The 23,670-nt window shown below is 46.6% G+C and overlaps 1 long non-coding RNA gene and 1 other non-coding gene across 2 annotated transcripts; both read right to left on the bottom strand.

Annotated features, from left to right (window-relative positions):
* Positions 1-640: 640 nt before the first annotated feature.
* LOC126052639 (uncharacterized) lies at positions 641-17,495 on the bottom strand. Its single transcript, XR_007510112.1, has 4 exons — positions 17,256-17,495; positions 16,873-16,975; positions 10,210-10,395; positions 641-990 (listed from the first exon to the last, which is right to left on the bottom strand). It is a non-coding gene; the product is annotated as an uncharacterized LOC126052639 (long non-coding RNA).
* On the bottom strand, positions 7,306-7,431 carry LOC126052826 (U6atac minor spliceosomal RNA). Its single transcript, XR_007510158.1, has one exon. It is a non-coding gene; the product is annotated as a U6atac minor spliceosomal RNA (small nuclear RNA).
* Positions 17,496-23,670: the final 6,175 nt, after the last annotated feature.

Genomic DNA, 23,670 nt, shown 5'->3' with positions numbered 1-23,670 from the left:
ATGGTGTTGGTGGACCCCAGTTCCACCCTGGCTGGATATTTTGGCCTCCTCACAAACCCCAGTGCACAGATTTGACACAGTCGCAGTTCTTTGTTCAGCAAATGCCTTCCACTAAAATAAGTAAGATCAGGATTAAGGAGCTTTGGCATAGCTTTGCAAGGATACGTGCAGAGACCCGCTGCAGGATCCTCTCCATTGTCTCTGGCATGCTGCTGGTTTTATGAGTATTAAGTCTTTCACAAGCATTCAGTAATAAATTAGGTAACATTTTCTTCATTCCCTACCACTCAAAAAATGTATTTCTCAAACATGAAAGCTTTGCTTTCACAAGTCCAGCTATTAGAATATGTTCATATTTGCAAAAAAATCCTTCAAATAAATGTTCTTTAGCCTCTAGCCAAAGTCTTTTGCCATCTGTACGGGCACAGAGAGTCCTGTGAAATACAGTCAGCCAGACCATTTTCCAGCTAGATAGTTATATGGGCAGCTCTGTCTCAGTTGGACTGAAAGATAAAATCCCCAGTTTAATTCAACAGTAAGATTCGTAGGATCAAGCTCGTAAAGACATGGACACTACAAATGGCAGGTGAAAGTATGATGGCACACGTCGATAGGTAGTATTGCTATGGGCCACGTTCCTTAGTTTGCTTTCACAGTATGAAAATAAACACAGAGGCATGTGTTCTTTTGGGAAGGAATGTATTTAAGTGTGGGAGATTTTGTCATCTGCTCTCAGCTTTGGCAATTCCTAATGTGTACGCAGAGCTATTCTCTGGGCACAGAGTTTCAGAGTTTGGCTGCACTTCCCAGAAAAATCACCATTATTGCAGTCCCTTGCACGCTATCCAAGTACCTCCACTCCAGGCCTGCTATCTGCATTTGTCTAAAGATAATTACATTTAGCACAGACCCACGCTGGTTCCTGCAGGGTTGGAACGCTAGCTGGCAAATCTCTTATCTCTGCACAGCACTCAGGACAGAAACCAGGGCCTGCAAGAGGGACAACGGGTTTTGCCGTCACTAAGCAACAAGACAGCAAACCTCAGATGTTGAAAAATGAGTAATCATGCTCCCTAAAGCTAGGAGATTACCTCTGAAAGATCTCAAAATCAATACAATCTAAATGCCTTTTTTCTTTAATCTGCTTTTTGATTGCTTTTTAAAATATATCAGTCATAAATCAGGGTTAGCTTTCCCTGTTTTCCTCTGCCAACCTGGCAGCCAGAACCAAATGCAATGTTATGCATAACAAGGTTTGCATATGTTCACGTGAGTCCAGGGGCTGGAACTTGTAAAAAAATCTGCAAATTACTGTGAGATCTCTGAGAGGAAACCAAAACCATAAGGGTTAGCAAGGCTGTGATGATACATCATTGCACCAACCCAGAAGCAACATGTAGTACTCAGAGATATTTATTAGGGAAAAGATGTTTCTTATTAGACTAAGAATAAACTAATAAAACCACGCACATATGAACACACACACACACACCGACACCTACCCAACAAACAAATAACTACCTGAATAACTAAGAGCAGCACAGGGAATAAAAATTATGCATGAGCCTATATTCTTGAGAAATCACTGTTTTTAAAAGCTAAATTGCCACTCAGATGTTTGAACAATTACTTCCCAATCAGGCAGGCAGTCTCATTTGGAGAATGCACTGCCATTATGTGTTCAACCCTTCCTCTTTTTAAATGCCAGGAACCTCTAAAATCAGTGGGCACAGAATAAAGAGAAGTTAGGCAGCTGGATGTGGAATTAATTAACCACACTGACACTTGATATTTTCTTTCCAGTTATTCTGAATCATTTTGTGTCAGGTCAAAGTATTCCACCAGGCACTTAGATACTGGCCATTAAACTTCAGGACTCCAGCCGAACAGATTTTTACCTAGTAGAAAATCACTTGACAACAAAAAGGCCTTATTTACCACGGCTGCACTTCACTACGAAAATAGAGAGCAACTGAGCATGCCTTGAGGCAGTCATCACAAATAAGCCACAGCCACTTCAGCATCAAGCAGCATTATCTACCTAGAAGTCCCACCGTGCTGAGCAAAGCAAGGACAGTCCCACTGTGCCGAGTCTGCAAGAAGCCTGGAGGGTTTACAGTCCGGCACTCCAATTCTGGGCTTGAGAACACACCGGCAACCAAATAATAATGTCACTCTGTCCGGTGGGGTGATGCTTTCTTGATGCAAACAGCAGAAGCAGGACTAACGCCTTAGCTATCCCTAACTTTTAAAGATGAGGACATGTCTCCTGAACCCTTTTTTGGCTTCCCAAGGAAAAAATGCAATTCTCCTCCAAAAGTATTCATCTAAACTACTCCCAAGTTCCTTCAAATTCCAGAATAAAACTTTGCTTTGATAAGGGGGGCGGGGGGGGGGAAATAAAGCAGTGGACAAGAAGGCAGTGCATTAAAATCCTGTCATTCTGCTGCTTGCCACTGGGTCCCTCTGCCTAGATCTCGCTGTTCATGTTACACAGTAGTTCAAAGCTCTAAGGGGTAAGAGCTGCTTTCCTTCTCCTGTACTACAGCATCTGCAGACACAAGCATGGAGTTCAGTGCTTAAGCGCCACAATACCACAAATCATTTGGAGTTCACTGGACTGAAGTCAGCTTGCACAGGGTGAAGACCTGTCCTGTATGATCTTTCTGCATCTTTCTTGAAGGTCAGATCTTTCCTGGAGAAGTAAACTGTGAATTTGGGGAGCTGTCAATATGGCTATTAATTGAACTTCTAGTACAACTGATGGCTTGCAAAACCAGCACAAGCAAGGTTATTGCTCAAGAACATACAACATAGCTGAATACATTGAATGAGATTTAAATCAAGGCCCAGAATCAGGAGTGGGAGATCGAAAACATGCCTTAATACCTCTCATTTAATTGCATTATTATTTTTTTCTTTCTTCCCTCAGCATATTTCCTTTCAACCATAGACGGAAAGTCCCTCCAGGAGGTCATTATTAATAAAGAAAAAGGCATATTCCTTGTACTTCTGATTGATTAACATTAATGACTCGTTGCATGCCACGCAGTAATCCACCCTCAAACATAATTAACAATGTCCACTTTAATAATGTCAGGAATGCAAGGCTCTCTTCCCCCCACCCCAAAGGATTTTGGCTGTAAAAGGGTCCAATATTTCAAGGTCACCCCAGCAGTCTTAGTTTTGGACGTAATTCACCCCTTTGCTTATACAGACTTGCACAAGGAAAAGAGGTGGTTCTAACTTAGGCCAAAACCAGGACATCCTCTCCCTACTGCCAGATGAAGGCACCTGCTAGGGGCCTAGTTTCCAGAATCACAAGAGAAACTAAAACAGTCTCACCTTTCCTATTATGAGTGCTAGTTCGCAGGCTGCTTTAGAAGAGAAAAAGAAGGTTGCAGACCTCTTACCATGATACAGATTATAGCAGAAACGATGCAGAGAACATCTACACAGTACCTCAGCTGTCTGAAACCCAGGGGCTCTAAAATCTGCTTCTAAAAGTCCACTAAGAGACAATTTAGGCTTCTTGGAAACCTTATCTGCTTCACCATGAGCAACACTGGGGGCCTTCTAAGGGGGTTTCCATAGCCAACATGGGTGAGGGAACATCATGTCAAGGGCAGGTAGAACGATGTGGATGATCAGTGAATTAAGCCAAGAGGCTGTCCTTAAGACATCGTGTCTGTGTAACTGGCCATCCCCTCGCAGAAGGTACAGGGAAGAAAGAGCACAGAAGGTTCTCACTATGAGAGCAGCAGTACTGGTGGAAGCTCAGCCCTTTGCATGAGGAGAAGCTGGGGTTTGCAGGGAATCCACAGAACACAGGAGGCTGAGAGAGTGGTCATGGGAAAAAGGAAACATGAGGGACCTCTAAGCTGCCCCTGTTCTGCTTCCCTCCTGACTCCAGCCTGGGGATCAGGCAGGGTCTGGAGATGCCTCCAGCTCTGATCCCTTGCTGTTCTCCCTTCCCTGCCTGTGCCTAACCAGCTCAGTCACAAGGTGTGACTCACTGCTGGGGTGAGACAAGTTGAAGCCTGTGGCAAGCGGGGCTGATCCCACTGAAGACAGACAGAGTAATTGCCTCTGCAGTCCTCTCTGACCCTGACCCCACATGAAAGCTGCTTTCCCAAAACCCTCTCACCCATGCGCAAGAGAACAACAGCCCAACCGGTCCCCACAAGAAGCCATCCTCTGCTGTGAAGCCCACGCTGTTGGATTTAAGTGGTGAAACTGGCCTGCCACTCTAGGAGTCATTCAGTCGCCAAACAGTTGACATTAGAGATTAGAGATTCCGGAAAGAAAAAAACAAGCAGAAGTAAACCAAGGGTTGGTCTCAGGATCAGAGAGCAGTTCCAGGCCATGTGGGCATTTGGGGACATGGCCCATAAGATGAGGGTGGTTAGCTAGCTCTCAACTTCATGAGAAAATCCATGGCTCAGGGAGCTCCCAGTAAAAGCAAATGGAGAGAACAAGAAGAAAGAAGTGAGGTGATTTACCTAGGGCTCTCAGTCAACCGTTAGTAGGGCTGAGACCTGCAACCCAACTGCTGAATGCCAGTCTCATGCATTTTCTTCCTCTTGGGTGTACCATGGTCTTGATAAACAAGTAACACTTGTTTCTGCAGCTGCTGCTTCTGGGCTGGCAGCAGTTCTCATCTATCTCTCCCCATGTGTCTATTCCCATTAATATCAATTTAAAAAGAACCTCACTGCTTTTTCATTGACATCCTCGCTGCCAGCCATACTCAATTAAACAGAAGAAATAAGAGGCTTTAGCTGTAATTATGGTTTTGCCTATTTTGTAGAGAAGTCATCCTGTGAAGACTGACACAGCTGAATACCTGCCCTGGTCACCAACCACACCAATTCTCAGTGGGAGTTTTAAGAGGGAAAAATTAAATTGGAGCTGTGTAATACATTAAGCGCTCAGAGGCAGGCAATGCCAGTGATTATCCAGCAAAATGACATCAAAAAGCAGAGGCACCAACAGTGATAACTTCTGAGGGGGTATAAAGTATTCTGAAGACTTATCCTGCAAATGACAACAAGGCCCTTCAAGAACATTGTCCAAATCTAACCACTGTCCTTATGTCAGTCAGCAAAATCTGCCAAGCCACTGAAACAAAGCAGTACCTACCACAAGCTCTGTGCTTCATATGCAGGAGTACTGCGCTTCCAGTAGACAGAGAAGTGGCGAGGGCGTGTACAGAACCACACATACATTTTATTCCCTTTACTCTTTGGCTTCTCTGTGAGACCTATAGGACCTATAAAACTTTGCAGACACATTTGCTTGCAGGTTACACATACTCCACACAAGCTGGCAAGTCCCTCCTTTTCCTCTGTTTCCCAAGCCATGAAAACACACTGGCCAACCTCGCAGTTCAGTCCCTGCCTTAATTCTGTTCACTCCAGTGCACAGGCACCAATCCTACCCTTCCTCTGGCTGCATAACAAGGGAGCAGTCCTTGGAACTCCACTGCCCGAGTGTCTCACTGAATGGAAGCTTGTCACCCCTCCTTCCCAAAACCCCACATATGTATCTTTTCTCTAAAATTCACAGCGTGGCCAGGAAATTGCCTTCTTCCCTTCCTGCCCACCCTAGCAATCAGGCAACCCTCCTCGCTGTTGTAAGCGGCCAGGTACGAGATGATATGTAAGCCATGTGGCTCAGCTAAGCTCAGCGCACCTCCTCAGCTGGCTGAGCAATGTCCCAGGGAGGCTTGTTATTTATGTGGAGCTGCAAGCCCACGGCGAAGAGTGTGATGTGAAGCAGTGCTAGAAGGCAACAATGGATCTACAGCAACAAACGCAAACCAGGAAACATGAAGCTGGTCTGGTAACCAGTCACACCTTGACTTGGGGCATGGCTGTGAGGAAGTGCAGAAATATTCTCCAGTGAGATATCTTTGCAATACAACATCCCCAATGCCAAGTACAGAGGAGTCAAGATGAACCAGGCACAGAAGGGGAGGTAGTGCAGGGAGATGCCAGATCTGTAAAGGCATCTGGGGTCATGGGTGCGATCATGTTGCTTGCAACCCCCCACAACCACAGTCCTGTCCGCAGTTGTGCCAAGGTCAACGTTTTCTCAGTCTCTCCTTGGCACCTGTGGGAAAACGAGGGTACATAAGACCCATATGATTATCCTATGGCAGAAGTCCATAGGATGCTTCAAAAGCATGTCTCACAGCAAGTAAACAATCCAGCCAGTGCAGATGCCAGAGCACTACGCAACTAATCTCCATTGTAAGAACCCACTGGCCTGTTTAATCAAAGGCCCTGGCTTATAAAAGAAGGGTCTTCACCACCACCAGCCCCCACTCTTAAATAGTAAGCTTTTATCATCCATTTGCCATATACACTTTGCCAAAGGCAGAGGCCTAGCCTGAAAGTTCCCCAGATGCTGACAGGTCACATCCAGCCAGTGTCCAAGACACAGTTGAGGAAATAAGCAGAGCCAATTCTCCTTCATCTGGGGAGTATCTTCCTGACTCTCCTGGATGCTTCAGGGATATACCTCCAAAAATACATGTGCACTGGAGGGGCTACCAGGAGATATAAAAGCTAGGGAGCCATCTGCTCTTTCCAAGCTTCCTTCCCATCTGGCCTGACACATCTCCTGGCCCAAAGTTCAGCACTGTTCCTGTGTTCCTACTTGGCTCCATCCATTTCAGCTGTCAAGTTCACAGACTTCCCAGGATGCATATTACCCCAAAGACTTTTATGGGAGGTGAGAGGTGGAAATAGATTTCTAACAGTTACGTCTTCCCCACTTTTTCCTTTCCTGGTACAAATCAAACCATCTGCCTGTTTTTCGCAGGCTCTTTAGACTTCAGAAGATTCAGAACAATCTTCATATCCACTGATGCATACCGAAGGACAACAGAAACACCCTGGAATGCAAAAATCACTGTATTACATCTCATTTAGCAGAGGACAGAAAGCCCTGGCTTCACCTCCCTCAACTACTTTTTGCCTCTGCCCAGGGTCATGGGCCCTTCGCACCAACTCTCTACACCAGGTGACACACGGTCTCCGAGTCTATAGCAACCCAAAACTGCGGTCTTCCAGCTCATCAGCCTCCTGATGTTTCAGTGTCAAAGTTACTCCCCACCTGCTGTCCCTAGGACAAAGTCAGCACCCAGCTCCAAAAGCACATCAGTACCTAAGCCTACCAGTTAGGACTCATTTCTTAGGCCCAGGGCACACTGCAAATGAAGTACATGGGCTACCTCTAAGCTTAATGAACTGAAGAGGGGCTTATAAAGATAGCAGAGGTGGGTGCGGGGGACAGGTGGAAGGATGGTGGAGACATCATGAAGAACAAGACAATGCCTTAGTTATGTGTGTATTTTGTAGGACAGGAAGGCTTCTCCTAGCCTTAGGAAGGAGAGGGCTAACCTTCCCTCCTTTTGCACAGCACAAAACTTGGAAAAACTAGGGCTTACAAAAACAATCCAGACAAGAAATGGGGACATAAATGTAAATTTTCCCAGTATTATACTGGGAAAATAAATCATGAGTTTTCACCTGAGCATCTTTGCAGTAAAAAACCCCTGCCAAACCATTCAGTAACTCTCCAAAAGTGTTCTGCAGCTCTTATTGCATTCCCAGGTCAGACAAACTTTCCCTCAGCTCATTAGGACAGAGATGTAGTGCCCCAAAGAACAATTGCTCACAAACCCAAAAATTCTGGGAATGCAGAGAAAGGAGGGCAGCACCACGAGGCAATCACTCAAGCAAGGCTTTGGAAGCACAAACATGCACACAAATAAACCAGATGCATGCTCAGTTTATTCTGGAATGAATTCATGCCTTTCAGCATGCAATGAAACAACAGATCCAGATTCCCTACAAACACAGCAGGAATAGGCACATCTAATTTATCATGTTCGGATGTGTAGCCGTTTGCCAGAAGAGGGGACAGACTCCATGCCACTGGACAGACAAATGGCTATTATGAAATTTTACTCAAGTTAACTGTGCATGTAGACAGGGATATGGACAAAATGGACACTCAGGGTCTCTTCTACCTCTGATATCTAGGAGCTGTATTTTATCTGTTCTGTCCTACCCATATTCTAACAAGAAACTAGACATTTTAGTAGATCCCTTATACCCCAATGCTGAAAATTTTTCTTACTATACCACACAACAGAGCTTCACTCTCTCTGTTGATACTCTCAAGTTTATCGGCAAGAGTATTTACAGGATCAGACAATTTCAATCAAATTACAGAACATGGCCAAAATACAAATCTTCTGCATGCTCTTACACAGCAAACCTGTTTTTAAAAGAAAAGGAAAATCCAAACTCCTCTCAGAGAACAAATATCTGACAGAAAACGTTTCTCAGATAAGAGTATTACAGCTAGCCACTCCCAAACACATCCAGCAACCAGGCACAGGCATTACTGGCAAATATCAGAAACACTGCTGAGAAACATCACAGACACCTTGCAACAATATCCGGGCTGGGGAAGGCGAAGGAAGGAGAAATAAGCACTGAAGGCATCAGATCTCTCAGAAATCACTTTTCTTAGATCTACCACAGCTCATGGATTTGGGCTCTGATGGTCAAAATCCAACACACTTTGGAGTTTGAGGAGGAGCTTAGAAAGCCTGTAAAGAAAAATAAAAATTGGGACTTTTTTCACTTGTTCTGCTACTGCATCTTGTTCCAGCAAGCATGCTGATTCCCACCAGCCCCATTCTAAGGTCATGCTTTCTGCAAAGTCCTCACTTAGGAATTTTAAGTAGCAGTTCAGGAATGAGTGTTTTGAGAAGTGGGTAACCAGTTGCTCTGAAGACCAGCAGTGCCACCGTATCTTCATAGACCTGACCATGCCACTTCTAATTTTCTCTACCTCTCTCTGCCTGCTCAAGCGCTTCTAATCACTATATGCTATCCAACAGCTTTCTCTGAAATGTGTGTACCCACTACTTACTAAAGGCTGGCAAACACAGATAAGTCACTCCATCCTATGAGGCATGACCTGATGTGTGGCTCAAAGGAATGCCTCTCCCCACTTCTCTCTCCTCCCAGCTATGCCACTCTTGCTTTTATTGACTCGAGCTGGGATACCCTAGGGCCTGCCACCGCCTCACTTGGTGGCAGGATGCAGGGTCTGTTACCAGATGCACTGGTTCTGTTACAGATTTCCTACATGGTCTCTAGCAAGTCCCCTGCAATATAACACTGATGAATTTATCAGAGTAATATAGGTTGGAAGAGATTTCTGCAGGTCATCAAGTCCAGCTCCCTGCTCAAAGCAGATCCAGCTTGATCAAGTTACTCAGGGTCTTGTCCAGTCCATGGCAGCTAAGCCTTACAGGCACCTCTCTTTGTTGGTTTAAAATGGGAGTAAAGCTACCCCTACCTTCTGGCAGCCTGTTGTATACATTGCTTAATGTATGGATTGGCCCTTGCCTTGCACCCAGCACATACAGGGCCATCTGAGGTTAATAATACTGGGAAAGGCCTGAATTAGATGGAATATAAGAGCTTGACTGTTAATTACCCATATGGCCTCAAAGCCCTGGACAGCCATGGGTCTACTACAGGATAAACTACAGGATGATAGATACAAATGCTTAAGCTCTGAGGATGAGGACTCTGACAAATAAGCTCTAGCAAGCCTGTCTATGGTTAAGACATTTTTATCTCATATATATGATGCTCAGAGCTGCAGATCTTATTCTGTGGATTTCTAACCTTAACAAAATAACGAAAGACATCTGGAAAAGAAAAATTACACCAGGGATAGTACTTTGCCTCATCCTAAACACTGGATGGTCCTGGTCTAAAAACATCATTTCACCTAGGTGATATTTCCCCAGAGGGGAAATGGTTCCAAAAGCTGGGAGCCTGACTGCAGGAGAAGCTGAGATCACAGTCTGCAAGGGTTGTTGCAGAGTTCAACACTGTGTGGAAGCACTAACGCTCACCCGTGGTTTCTTCCCTAAATGCAGACACATGGGAAGTAATCTGCCTCCCACAATCTAGGAGAGAAACCATACCCTTTCCAAAACAGTCCAGGACAAGTTTAGAGCTGGATGATGGCCTCTGGAAAAGAGCTGCTAGCTGCACTGGCTCCAAAGAAACTATTTCATCTGCAGCTGGGTCACGCAGAGATATACTAACTTCACACCATCATGCCTTTCTTTTCATTCATTCACGCACCCACACCTGTCACACGTACCTCAGGACCCTCTTCAGATGGGCTGTCAGCCTTGGACAGTGCTATATGATGGTTCCTCACCTTCCCTGGACCAGGACTTCCCCAATATACACTCCTGCCATGAGCTTCCCATGTAGGTCATACTCATCCCGCTGCTGTTCCTTGGGACTCCAATAACCAGGGCTTTGCAGACCCTTTATTTTCATTCTGCAAACAGGGAATACAGTTCACAACATAAAACCTGGAGTCAGTCAGTCAGGTCAGAAAAGGGAACTCTTCCGCAAGACAAAGGGCAGGGTTAAGCCCTGGGATACAACAGGGTTTCTGTTCCCATTGATGGCTGCTAGCTTGAGCTCTCATTATTCATGGTGGAAGGACTAAGCTAGCTGCTGTGGATGAGGCTGTGCCCAATCCAGCCAGCTCCTAAGAACAAGATCGTAGGCCCACAGCAATTGTGTTTAGACCTCCATCTTCCAACTTTCAGAAAGTACCACAGTTTGGACCAAGGCAGCATCTGAGCTGGAATTTGCCTGTTAGCTCCAGGAAGCGGAGTGCAAGAACAACCTGATCTGAAGGCAGCAGCATGGATGAAGATACACTATCATCACTCCCATGTCACACAAGTGGGGGATAGGAGAGAGAGGGACCTCTTTGTTTTTCATCCTCCAACTTCTCTCACACCACCCAACAGCTTCACCAGCAGTACGGACACAAAGTTTGCCACTGCAGACCCTCAGGGCCAGTTTCACTTGGAGAACTGAAATTCCCTCTCCATTAATTCCTGCATTGTGCATGTCTTTCACCAAAAATTCAGTCACCTCCTCTGGAAAAACAAAACAGGCCAACATCTTCCCCAGTCACGAGAAGATGAGCTCAATTGTGACTTTGAGTGGCTGCATTGAGCCACACGGAAACATCAAGGACTCAGCTGATAAAAGGCAATATCTAGGTGAAGCCTTACCCACCACCCAAGGTGGAATTTTCCAGCAACAGCTGAAAACAAAGCTGGATAGCAAAGAACAAGATGAAGAAGCCAAAATGAGGAAAGGAAGAAAACACCAAATCCAAGGTAAAAAATCAAAACCTAAGCAAATGGAAACCTCCAGATAGAAGCATTAAAGTCAAGAGGGAAAGAAGCATTAACCAAAAGAGATTCAGGATGAAATTCTCAACTCAGAACAAACAAAATTAGTTGAGAAACAAAACAAGAGCCAAAAGGAGACTCAAGCAATGCTAATGAAAGTTTTGAAAAAGAAGTGTTCTCACCAGAGGAATAGTAAAAAAAAAAAAATTATTTTACAGAAATATTTACTTTTTATAAAAATCAGTATTGCCTAACCAAAAAGAGACTAAATTCTGATTCCAAAATCACATGTGCCCTCGTGCCAGCAGTCAAGTCCCAAATATCAAATATTGATACACTTCCACACTGCAGAATTTCTAAGCCAACCTAAGGCTGTTTATTTGCCGTCTAGATTTTAAAGCTATGAATGATGTTTTCCATTGTGTTTGGTTTTGATTTCAACATCCTATCTGGAACATTCGGCTCATGTTTTCATGTTTTTCTAAGCAACCATGAGGGTTGGAAACCTCCTTTTTTAAAAATGAGAAAACGGAGATTCTTATGCAATATCTTCCTTCCAGCATCTGGGATTTTAAGAAAAAGAAATATATACAACATCCTGAGACTGCTGACAAAACCATAAGGCTTGGTAACCACTGCAATATGCCATAAAAAAATGCTGTCCATTTCCCCTCCACACATAACTCTCTTATTTGTATAATTCAGTCTCTCTTCCAAAGAGTTTACTGCAGTGTTTGCCGAACCAGTGTACCAAAATGAACTATTTGTAACTTCTTTAAAGAATTTCCATTAAAGCATGACTTGGATGGCTCAACGAGCAAATATTGATAGTACACCTGTCACAGACAAACAAACCACATCTGTGCTTAGATGTGATCAAGACATTGTTTTATGGAGAAGCAGTGCTCCCAAGACCATCACAAATCCACATGGCGCCTGTGAGTGCCAGATTTTATGTTCACGTCTCCAAGTAAACTCAAAGAAGTGCAAAATCACTAGTAGACATGGAGCTCCTTAATGATTTTGTCAACAGCTTAGAAGAGTCCTGTGCTGTGTTTGTTCTGGCAAATACAAGAAATATCTAAGCCTCATAAAAATGAAAGTGTTGGAGCATGTAAATAAATGATGAAACGAGTTCGCCAACTCTGGAAGAGCCCTGGCTCTTTTTTGCCTGTGGATATTCACACACAGATGCATGCTGGCATATGCTGATCTTCCAATATGTATGCCCCCAAACTCACCCTAAGTTTTGAAACATTTCTCCTGACCTGCACCGAGTTTACGACTGCACGAGTCTTGCTGCATTGAAGCACCCTTACAGGTCAGACAGCCTTCCAGGATGCATATGTACATCCAGGGTTTTGGTGATGTGACGCAGTTGTGCTGCAGCTCTGTTACAAAAGCAGGATTCCTCCAGGCTAACAAGCTGTTCTCATGATCACTGAAGATATAAATTTTTTACATATAAGTTTTAAGTTAAAATCTGGACAGCAAAAATGCTTCAGTCAAAATGCAACCTATTTCAGCTAAAAGTGGAACTCACTTCGCAGCTGCTGCGACATTGGAGCCAATTCTCATTCATACTAAAAATCCTTTATGCTGCTCAGGAGAAAGACAGGACACTTCATATGGCACCTGCATTAATTCACACCCCATTTAAAATCCCTGCATGCTGGAGTGAGAATCAGGCTCTGCACCCAGAGCAGGGAGCTCAGCAGGAGGGAGAGGGTGTTTTGCGGATGAGATCTCTTGTCTCTGAGCTGGCTGTTCAGTTCTGCTGGTTTGCTTCTCAGCAAGACTGAGCACACTGCATATGTCAGAGAGCACAAGCAGAGCTTCTGGCTGGCCTTGGCAATTCTGTCTAACCCAGCACTCCCAGGAATGAAACCAATGCCCTGGGGGCCTCCTGCAAACTACCTAGCTGCTGCAGTCTCTTGTTGCAAACAGGGACAGATCTGTACTTAGGACTGCTACAAACTTCTATTTCTAGCCTGGGGCAATCTTGTTTGATGTAATGCTACTGCCCAGTGCAGCCAGAGCTGGTCGTGACCAGAGAAGGGATAATGTTGCAGAACAGGCTTGTCTCCCCAGGCTAGGATAATATTTCTGGACCGCTAACTCCAGCCAGGGTAAGAAGGAAGCCACACTGGACTGCAAAGTGCCAGAGATGTGTCCTGAGTTTCCTGGGGTAAAATTATTATCCTGGTAATAAGTTTATGTTTTGAAGGACTTCCTTCTCCTCTTCCCTGGCGCTATGTGACTCAGTTTCCAACAAACACTGCACACAACCTTTCTGGATCCACTAAGGGAAAGATCCTAGGCCTAAGAAGAGGCGACCTGCCAGGCATGCCTCTAGTGGTGTGCTTACACTCTCCTCTCTCTATGCTGCAGAAACTTTTGCTGAGGAGGTCCTTTGCTCTGACAGACCAGCTGAGGACATGGACAGAACTTATGCTGTTCTTGAAGCTGCTTTTTAAGAACCTCCAAGAAAGGACATTCATTTCTCTCCCAAGTAACTCAGTCCACAGGTTTGCTATCCTTACCCTTGAAAGATTTTTCTGATCCCAAATGCTGATGTCCCTTGCTATGATCTAAGACTAATCAGCTTGTCTTCAGCTAGCAGGAACACAAAGAACACATTACCCTTCCGCAGGTGACCTCATAAACTAAGCAGTCTCCCAATTCCCTCCACCTTCCCTTGAAGATCATGCTTTCTGGACTAACACGAGCTTTTACCTTTACCTATGGCCCCATTTCCCCTATCCTGTGACTGCACGTCAGTGCTCAGCATAACGAAACCTGCAGGTAACCTACCTCCCAAGACAACCTGTAGGACTCCAAGCAAGAAGAAAAGACAAGCAGTGAAAAACAAGCCTACGTCTCCACCAGACCCTTTTCAGAGCACAATAAACTGCAATAAAAACTCCCACAACACTCAGCTGTGGCACAATATGCTGCTCCAGGAAGCAGGGAGCCTGGTGATTCTGCGCTGCCTTCCTCAAGAGAACACCCTGGCTTTGAACAGGATTGCCTCTCGGCTACAGCTACAGCCAAATGTGGCCCTCACTCACCATCTCCAGCCAACAAGGCGAGGAGGGGAAGGAGCCAATCTTTGAGGCACCGTCACACAGCTAACACCCACTGGTCTGAAGCTTTAGAGGTAAGGGCTTTTTAAATATCAGGCTACTGCTGCTTTTTTGAGGTATGGACTTTAGGTACTGCTGGCAGATAGGTCCTTTGTTGAAGTGGCTCTAAAGCAGGACAAGATGTGATTGTTTTGACATCTAGTGCCTTACGCTCCCCAACCCTCAATTCCTTAAGAATTTCTGTCAGGTATAGGGCATCACAGAAAAGGGGTGTCTAAACAAAAATGGAGGAGATTGAGCGAATTGAGAGCAGTTGCAAGGATGGGCCCTTCAATCTCTGCTGGAGCCAGGAGCTGAGACTATTAGTTTGCAGATTCATCTCTGCCAAGATGCCACAGGGGTGGAGACAAAGGGAAGAACTGCTCCTTGGCTGATGTCTCACAGGCTCCAGGTGAGCCAGGGCTTCCTCAGGCTCGCAGCACAGGTAAGGGGCAGGGAGGAGAGGCACAGAAGGAAGGCAAGACATCACCTTGGCCCCCAAAAAAGGGAGCACAGTCATTTTTCCAAACTCACTGTAGCGTTCAGACTGCTTATCCAGGACTACTTTTTCAGTTATCAGTTTCACATACTCCATGAACTAAACCAATTACCCATCTTTTCCTCCAAGTGTGGAAGACTTGTCTCCTCAGCAAAGCAGAAATGTGGGAGGATGGAATATGTGTTTGTGAAAGTGCCAGGTAAGAGCGGGGAAAGGAGCCAGGCATTGGAAAGGAGGAGAGTGGATAGAAAAGGCCAGAATTACATTGTTCTGGGGAGTTAATGCTTCAACCCTGTAATTAAAAAGGAAAAGTGATATCACTAGTGATTACAAACTCAGACTAGTACAAAAATAAACCTACTGCATGTGCCAGCACTGTTTCTAGAACCGTAAGTCACAGATGCAAGCAGAAGTGCCGAGTTCTGCAGGGCTACTAGCAGCAAGGCTAGTGCTTCAGGTAGACTCTCTCAAGCCCTGCTAGTCCATCAACAAGACTGTCCAAACCACCAGAGATAGGAAAACTGTACTGCTCCCACGAGATTTCCACCTGGTCACTGTGTTTTCTCTGATTAGCCAGCCTCAATATTCCCAGCCTCAATACTCCCCCTTTCATAAGAAACCTGCAGTGAAGAGGCAAAACTCATCCAAGCACTAAAAGAATAATAATTTTTTTTGAAACGCAGAGCAAGCACCACAGAGTCCGGCTCTTACAATGAAAGCTGGGATGCAGTGGAGACTGAGGGACTTTTTTGCCATGCTGACCATTACTTCCTCGCCCTTGAACTGGTGTGAAGGTTGGGAGCTCTCTGGTGGCAAAATGTGAATTTGCAAAGATGGACTTTCAATGGCCTCACTGCTTTTCCCTGTTATGCTCTTGTGCCTTCCACATAAACGTGGAAGGGACAAGAGCATAACAGAAAACCAGTCCTGTGCTGCCCTCTCCTAGAGCACCGAGAGCAGTCAGATCTAAACACTGGACAAGATGCTTTTTTAGTGTAGGGGTGCCTGTTTCAGAGCCTGGCACAACTCCTAGCTCGCAGCCTGCTCCTCACAACCCTGCAGCCCTTTCTCCAGCCCAGGCAGGCAAGCTGTGCTGGGACACACATTCACAGGCCAGGAGGTACTTGCATTTGATTACATGACAAAAGCAACAGCAACCAGCCAGATAAGTGTTTTCTAGGGGCTGCTGTGGCTCCAGTCCAAAGAAAACAGGGGACAGCACTGCTCTGGGAATCTGAGACACTAGTGAGAGAACAGGAAAGCTGATGGGATGTCTCATGGGGTGTCTCTCAGGGGAGACCTGAAAGGAGGTCGTAGCAAGGTGGGTTAATTCTCCCAAGTAACAAGCAATAGGACAAGAGGAGATAGCCTCAAGTTGCGCTAGGGGAGGCTTAGATTGGATATTAGGAAAAATTTCTTCACTCAAAGGATTACCAAGCATTAGAACAGGCTGCCCAGGGAAGTGGTTGAGTCGCTATCACTGGAGGTACTTAAAAGACATGTAGATGTGGTGCTTAGGGACATGGTTTAGTGGTGAGTTTAGCAGTGTTAGGTTTACAGTTGGACTCAATGATCTTAAGAGTCTTTTCCAACCTAAACAATTCTATGGGAAGCAAACAGAAAAATGAAAGGGAAGTACATGAAATTGGTCTGCTTGGAGAAACACCAGCAGCTGGCTAACCTGCCAGCCAAGGGGAGAAACACCTTAATCCTCACCATTGAGGTTTCAGGAGACCCCAAGGCAGAAGCAAAACCCAGCCAAAAACCATGAGAGCTTGAACTGCCATGATTTTCTCAGAACAACAGGCCTCCACTCTTCTCTAACTGATTTTTGGCACTGCCTTCTTAGGGAACACTCAAGCTCAAGTGTCCAGTAGCCCTCAAACAGTTGGGGTCTCAGGGGATCTGGAGGAGCCAAACCACCCCATCTCATACAGACAGCTTATTACGTACAAGGCTTGCTCCTTAGGGCCCACCTTGACATCTGGTTCTCAGCTGTGTGCCACTGCTCCTTTCTGCTTGAAGATCAGCAGACCCACAGTCTGGACACATCTGGCGTATCTGGTCCCTCCAAGGGACCTGGAAAAGAGAGACAGCAGGGACATACCACCAATCCTTTCTGGTATGTGCTCTGAGCCACAAGCCCCTGCACGCAGATGAACAATGCCCATGCAACCTCAAGACAGCTGTTCCCACCTCCTGGCCCAGGGCAGAAGCCTCCTGCCCAGCTGCCCCTCCACAAGGTGTAGCGAACGCTAGGAGGTTCAAACGGTGATGAGTGAAAATCAGGAAGGATGAAAGCCACAGAAGGTTATTCAAAATAGAGGCACAATGTCAAACTCAAGACATTCCTGCTTACACATTGGAGGCTGGCAGACCATCTAGCTGATCTCCTGCTGCCAGCTCACTGCCTTCATCTGTTCTTCCCCAGGCATCTGCTGTCAGGAAGAGGACAGTAGGTTAGATAGACCCCTGATCCGACCTAGGACAGCTCTAGTGGGAGTGGAGCTCTCACATCTCAGGCCTTAGCAGAGCTATCCTCAGGCAGTTCCCTCTGCAGCTGTATAACGCTCCTTCCCAGAGTGAGAAACTGTGGGAACTCCAGGAACAACCCAGAGCTGGCCAAGTTTGTCAGCTTAAGCATCTCTGCAAGAGGTGGTCGCAGCAGCTGGGGAGAAACTAGAGCATCAGGCAGGTAGGGAAAGCCACAGAGGGGCTTAAGGCCACAGAAGAGAAAAAAAAAGGGGGGGGGGGGGGGAGTTGGAAACTACTAGTTTGTGTATGGCTGAGAAAGTCAGGACTGCTCTCCTAGAGACGTGCGAACAAATTCCTTTCATGCCACCAGATGGTGCCCTGCCTTCAGTCACCAGCAGGCAGCTGGCCTGGCAAGGGACAACAGCCCTCTGCTCTCCAGCTCCACCTGCGTTTGATGGGCACTGTCCTCAAACCTGCAGGGAGAGGGAAACACCAGCCTTGCTTTGCCCCAGGGCCATCTCTTGGTTGCAGGGCCATCTCCACCCTGAACTGGGGTGAAGCTGACTTTGAATCCAGGACCGAGACACTTGGGAACAAGGAGAGGAAGGTAAATCAACCGCCTGCCTGGAGGTGAGGCTCCTGGAGCTGAAGCGAAGGTCAGAAGTACCTTTTTGAGCACTGCAAGAGCAAAGCATTCTATGTTGGGAGAAAGACTTCCATGACAGGGGATCTGACAGGGGAAGCACTGCCCAGGAGTTGTGTTTTGGCTACATTCAAGTCTTTTTGAACCAGCAGAAGCATCAGAGCCCTGGGGAAGGATTGCAGGGCAGCCTGCACAAGGAAGAAGTTGCTCTGGCAGGCTACACTCAGCCCATACACCACCGACTGGCAACCCATGCTTCCTGATCTCCAGAAATGCAGCTGCAGTCATGCTCCTTGCCAGCACCCACGTACATCTTGTTGGGTGACTTCCCATCAAGAGATCTGAGCTGCGCTACTCTGGCATCGCAATGGCTCAGAAAGATACCATTGGCTGCTGAAGACTGGAAACACAGGGGCTCACCAAGCTGGTTTATCCCACTAGACAAGCTAGCCTTCCTCCAGGCAGTGTGCCCGAGGAGAGCCAGCACACCAAGCACAGGCCACTGTCACAGATCCAAGCGCAGAACAGATCTAAAGAGAGGGGTGGGAAAGGGCTGCTTTTCCTGTTTGTCAGTGCAGTCTTCCCCAAAGCCACTTCCTTGGACAAGACCAACCGCAGCAGGAATATACAGCTCACTGTGGCCCAGCTATCAGCCCAGGTGGCTAGCAGAGCCAAACTTGACCCCATTCTTGATCTACGCCTAAAGACCACATCCTGCTGTGATCGCACCCACAACACAGATAGGAGAGAGGTTGGGATGCTGTCAGAGGTTCCCATCTATGGCTGTGTCTGCTGTCTACCTGCACATTTACAGGAAACACAGCGAGACCTTCCTCTTTTCCAGTTTGCCTCTCTGCAATATCCTCCTACTCCTCCACCTCACCTCACACGGTCCACGTGGCAGAAGCGGTAGTGGTGTTGTCTATATATGCATGAGGCAGGTTCACCAGGAAAGCAACACCCTTTTTTGTACTACCCGATACATTGGAAGGCAAAAAAATAAGCGAGCACAACCTGGCGTGCTTGCTTTCCCTAGCACCCATTTGTAATGCCATCCAGTCCCAGGCTGTGGGCAGGTTTGTCCTGCTGCCCACCCCAGTTGTGCTCCACAGGCACAGTGCTGTGCAGTCTGTGGCTTCTCACTAGTGTCAGGCCAGGACTGTGCCAGTTTTGAAGGGGCTTTCACTACCTTCTAGCAAATCCTTCACAGCCATCAGGCTGCTGTTGATGAACACCTGTCATGCTGACTAATACAGTCTCATTGATTCCTTTTTTACTACCCCAAGCATTTCCTATCTTATGGTTAGACAGTAAGCAGATTAGGGTGGGATTTTCCAGTCTATGCCTGGACAGCACCTTGCACAATTGGTGATATGTGTGGTAGGGCTAATTCACATGCTATCTAATCTTACCCTTGGAAGCTCTCCTTATAATGAACTCCCAATTTTAACCACCCCAGTAACAAAAGCCAAGCTCACCCCATTCCTGAGAGCGAAACCTAGACAGGTTCAACAAGTGGTCACAGCCCCACCAAACACAAACAGGCCTGCAGCTCCTAAGCCAGAAGAACGAGCCATCCTGCAGAAGCAACACACCACCAAGGGGTTTCTTCATTATTCTGATGCAGCTAAGCACAAACCCTATCATAAAAAAAACCAACCTGCTACAACAACCTTCTGTCTGGGTCGCAGTGTGGAGTGGGGGTTAATTTAGTCAGGAAATAAAAAGTTATTAACAGCATTGCAGATAGATAGATCTCAGCAGCAACCACCTCCACACCTGGAACAAAGCCCACATAAGCCACAAGTGCTTATTCTCCAAGAAATTCATGCAGCCATGCTGCATTCAATGTAGTAGTGTTATCATCTTACATGCGCAGAGAAGAGATGGCCTAAAGGTTAGGGTGTTACCCTGTAAAGGCAGCGAAGACTTCATTAAGACTTACCGCAGATTTCCTGCCTGAGGCTGGGAGAGTCATGCAGCCTCTCTCCCTTCAGCCCTCCCCCTCTATAAAAAGGGTTGCTCACACAGCCCTGTCTCACAGCAAAAGCTCAGGAGCCTAACCAAACTAAACGCTGCAAAGCATTCGAGTAATACAGCCAGAGATGCTGCTTAAAGCTTTACTCACTGGTTAAAAGGAGTTCACGGTCCCAGTGTGCTCTACATGAGCCTCCCTTTTCAGACTGACCAGGATTTAAGATCCAATTCACGTGTACGCAAGGGAAATCAACACATCATTGTAAGTTTTGCTCGTTGCCTGTTTTGAGGATTTAAGCCAGAGTTGAGCAGTGGCTAGTCTTTAAGCTGATTCTGGGGCAAGATGCATTTCATTCTCATCATACAAAGTACTTTGGACAGGCACTTTAGTGGCAACAAAAGCGAGGAAAAAAAAGGGGGGGGGGGGGGGCGGTTAAACAAGCCAGGTAGGAGAGTAGCTTGATGACATTCTTGCATATTTAAATTAACATGGGGCTGTTCCATTCCTGAGCTGCCACCCTCGCCTGGTGTTACTTCCTCCTTCGTCCTTCTAGTGGTGAACATGCCCCAGGGGTAATGGAAGCATCGGGGCTACCTTCCCCATCACACTCAATCCAGAATGGTTCTGATGAGGCTGATAAAATGAGCCTGGTTTTACAGCAGCAAGCAGGGTCAGATTTTGGTCCGGTTGTTCATAGCCTGCAGAGTTTTTACCGTATGGAAATTAACAGGACTGCAACCTGCAGCAATCGTGGAAGTTGAGAGCAAATTAAAAATAATACAAGTTCTGGCATTCATCCCTAGCAATTTAGCACAGCCTTTTCATTACTGTAAAAATAGCATGTATTTATAAGCAACATCCAGCTCTGATCTCTACCAAATCTCAAATTGCATTATAGAAAAGACACTAACAATGTTAACACTTCACAAGGTAAAGGGGGAAAAAAGAGCTTGCCCAGCCTCACCTCACAGGCTAGGGCAGGGCAGGGGTTTGGACTGGACTCTGGGGTCTTGGTTCCTGCTGGCTGCCTGCTGTGCACCTCCTCGGAAAAGGAACGGAGCATCACAGCAGTTTCTGGAAATCACCTTTAGGTTCTCCATCTCCCCCCAAATTTCCCTTTAAATTTTTACTCCAGTGCATCTACTAAGCAGAATGTTTCAGCAATGCACAGCAATGGCTTTGTTTCTGCCAGTGAAATAGCTATGACTGTATGGTTCACAGAGACTTTCTGTTCCTGGCTAAAATTATCTTTGCTGAGCCTTGCGACGCCAAGAGCACAGAGCCAATATTCCGTAAACCCTGAGAAAAATGGACTACATTTCAGGCACACTCAGCTAGCGTGGTTACAGTAGCACCCATCAGCCATGACCAAAGCTCAGGGCCACCACCACATCAGGCCTCGCACAAGGGGACACCACCTGTTCTTCTTTGCTGCATAAGACAGCACATAAAGTCAGGGCCTGATCCTGCCATCAGAGTACTCTGCGTTTGGGGGGTGGTCGTCCAGGCAAAGAAGAGTCTCTGCAATCCCTGCTCAACTGCGAGATCAGGGTGAAAGAGTATGAAAAGACAGCAGGTGGATGCAGACAGATGGGGGTAGCGGGGGCTAAGAGGGAGACAACAGCAATTAGCATAAGCAGCGGCAGTCTCAGCTCACCAGCTGCTTTGCCCGATTGTCTGCCTCCCTGATTTCCAACAGCAAAGAAGCAATTTGCCCAAGAGCACAGTCAGTAGCTAAAACTGCCCCTCAGAACTGAAAGTATCAGGGAAAAACCCCCACAATTTCAGTGGTACAAAAGCAAGGCTCGCAGGGCTGTCATGTAGGAGTTTGCCTAAGTAAGGCATGGAGCAGGCAGCTCAAAACAGCCACCGAATACTTCAGAGTGAAAGGCTAAAAAAGGAAGGTTTTAGAGGAGGAAATGAGTCAGTAGCTTGGAGGACGGGAGAGGGAGTTCAAATAGCTGAGGCATATAAAGTAAGCAAGTAGTCACCATCTCAAATGCTAGAAAGTCAGTGAGGTGGATGTATTGATCTTTGGTTTCTGTTGATGCAGAGTCTCATTCGCAAACTGGAATCCACGGGCGACTTTTTATATTGACCATGCTGAGTTTTGAAACGGTCCTTCACTGGGCAGACGCTTGTCGGCTGCAATTCATGCTGGTGTTTCAAACAGGAGCCAAAGCAGTCACCATCAGCTACAGGATTGCTAAAATTTCTTGGGCTCCCCCATGGCTGGGGGATGTATTTTTGAGGGGGGGGAATTTTGAGGTTAACTGCAAATGCCATTTGCCTTAAGAGAGGGAGGGGGATTCACCTTTTGAGATGGTTCATCCAAACATCCAGCTTGAGCTTTCAGCCTAGCTTATTTATAGCACTGACAAGAGGAAAAAGGGACAAAGCTTATTCAGTGTTGAAAAGCAGCAAAGCTAGTAAAAAACCCTCCATCTCCACAATGCTGTAGCAATCCACAGCGTTCATTTCTTTCTTCCTAACAACCCTGTATTGCACTTAAACCCTGGGGGCAAAGGGGTAAGTCTCACCCTGAGCAGCTTTTAACTTTGTTCGCTAGTACACCACCACAGCAGCTGGCCACAGCAGCTGGCCGTAACGGAGTATGCATTAGCAGAGCAGTAAGCCATGAGAGGGTTAATGTCAGTGTAGCAATAAGCCACAAGGCACAACTTCCTCACCTCTGCCCCAGGTCCCTGTCCTGTCAAAAGGGCAGGACTGATGGAAAGAGAGCTTGTAAAAAGAAGCACCAACTTTCCCTCCTGCCCTGCCCAAAGCAGGGAGCTTCCCCTCGGTTCAGGCACCGAGATGACAGCTATGTAGCTGCCACACGAGGACCCTGCTCTAAGCCTTCTCTGAGGGAAACCGCAGCACTGCAAACGGTTGGGGTGATGCTTTAGGTCACAGGCATGTGAGGAGCGGGCTGTCAAGTCAGGGAGCAGCACAGGACTGGAAAAAGACCCCCTTTCCCCTACAGAAGCAGCAGCACGTTATTTACATACAGCAGGGATTCCCAAACCGTGACATACACACTGCTAATCACCATCAGGCAGCCCCCAGTACAGAGATGGAACTCCCAGTGCCCACACTGGTACAGGCCGCAGAGTCCACGGAACCCTATGCTAAGGCAGGCTGGTCCCACAGCATAAGCCATGCACTTGTCAGTGCATCTTGGTGCACAGCTCCTGCCTCTAGCTTCCTCAAAACAGCACAGCTGCCGTGTGTATGCCTCACCCGGCTATGCTGTTTTGTCTTTGGGGGAATGAAACCTTTCAAAAAGCCATCGTGGTGCTCAGTCGGTGCCCTTCCCAGAGCAAGCACATCTTTCCCATGAGACAGAAACAGGTGAGAGAGATCTCCCCTACTTTGCTGGTGAAGGAGCTCCTGTCCTTGCTGAGGTTCCTTTAACTAGTTACATACCTACTCAACCCACTGCAGTGTTTCCAAAAACACAAGACCTCTTAAAACAGGCTGAGCCAACAGGCCAGTTCCAATTCATTTTCCCTTATAAGTATACAACATGAAACAGCCCCAGCCCTGTTCTCATGGTCTTACATCATCCCTTCCCCTCCTCCCCAGGATGTCTTACTTCTGTACCCCACTTTCATAGCGAAACCGATCTATGAAGAGCAAGCTTGGAACAATAACAGACAAATTACCCACATCAAT

The sequence above is a fragment of the Accipiter gentilis genome, chromosome 30 (genome assembly GCF_929443795.1).
Source record: "Accipiter gentilis chromosome 30, bAccGen1.1, whole genome shotgun sequence".
Lineage (NCBI taxonomy): Eukaryota > Metazoa > Chordata > Aves > Accipitriformes > Accipitridae > Astur > Astur gentilis.
The sequence above is the reverse complement of the archived record's forward strand: the minus strand, read 5'-3'. Positions and strand labels throughout refer to the sequence as shown.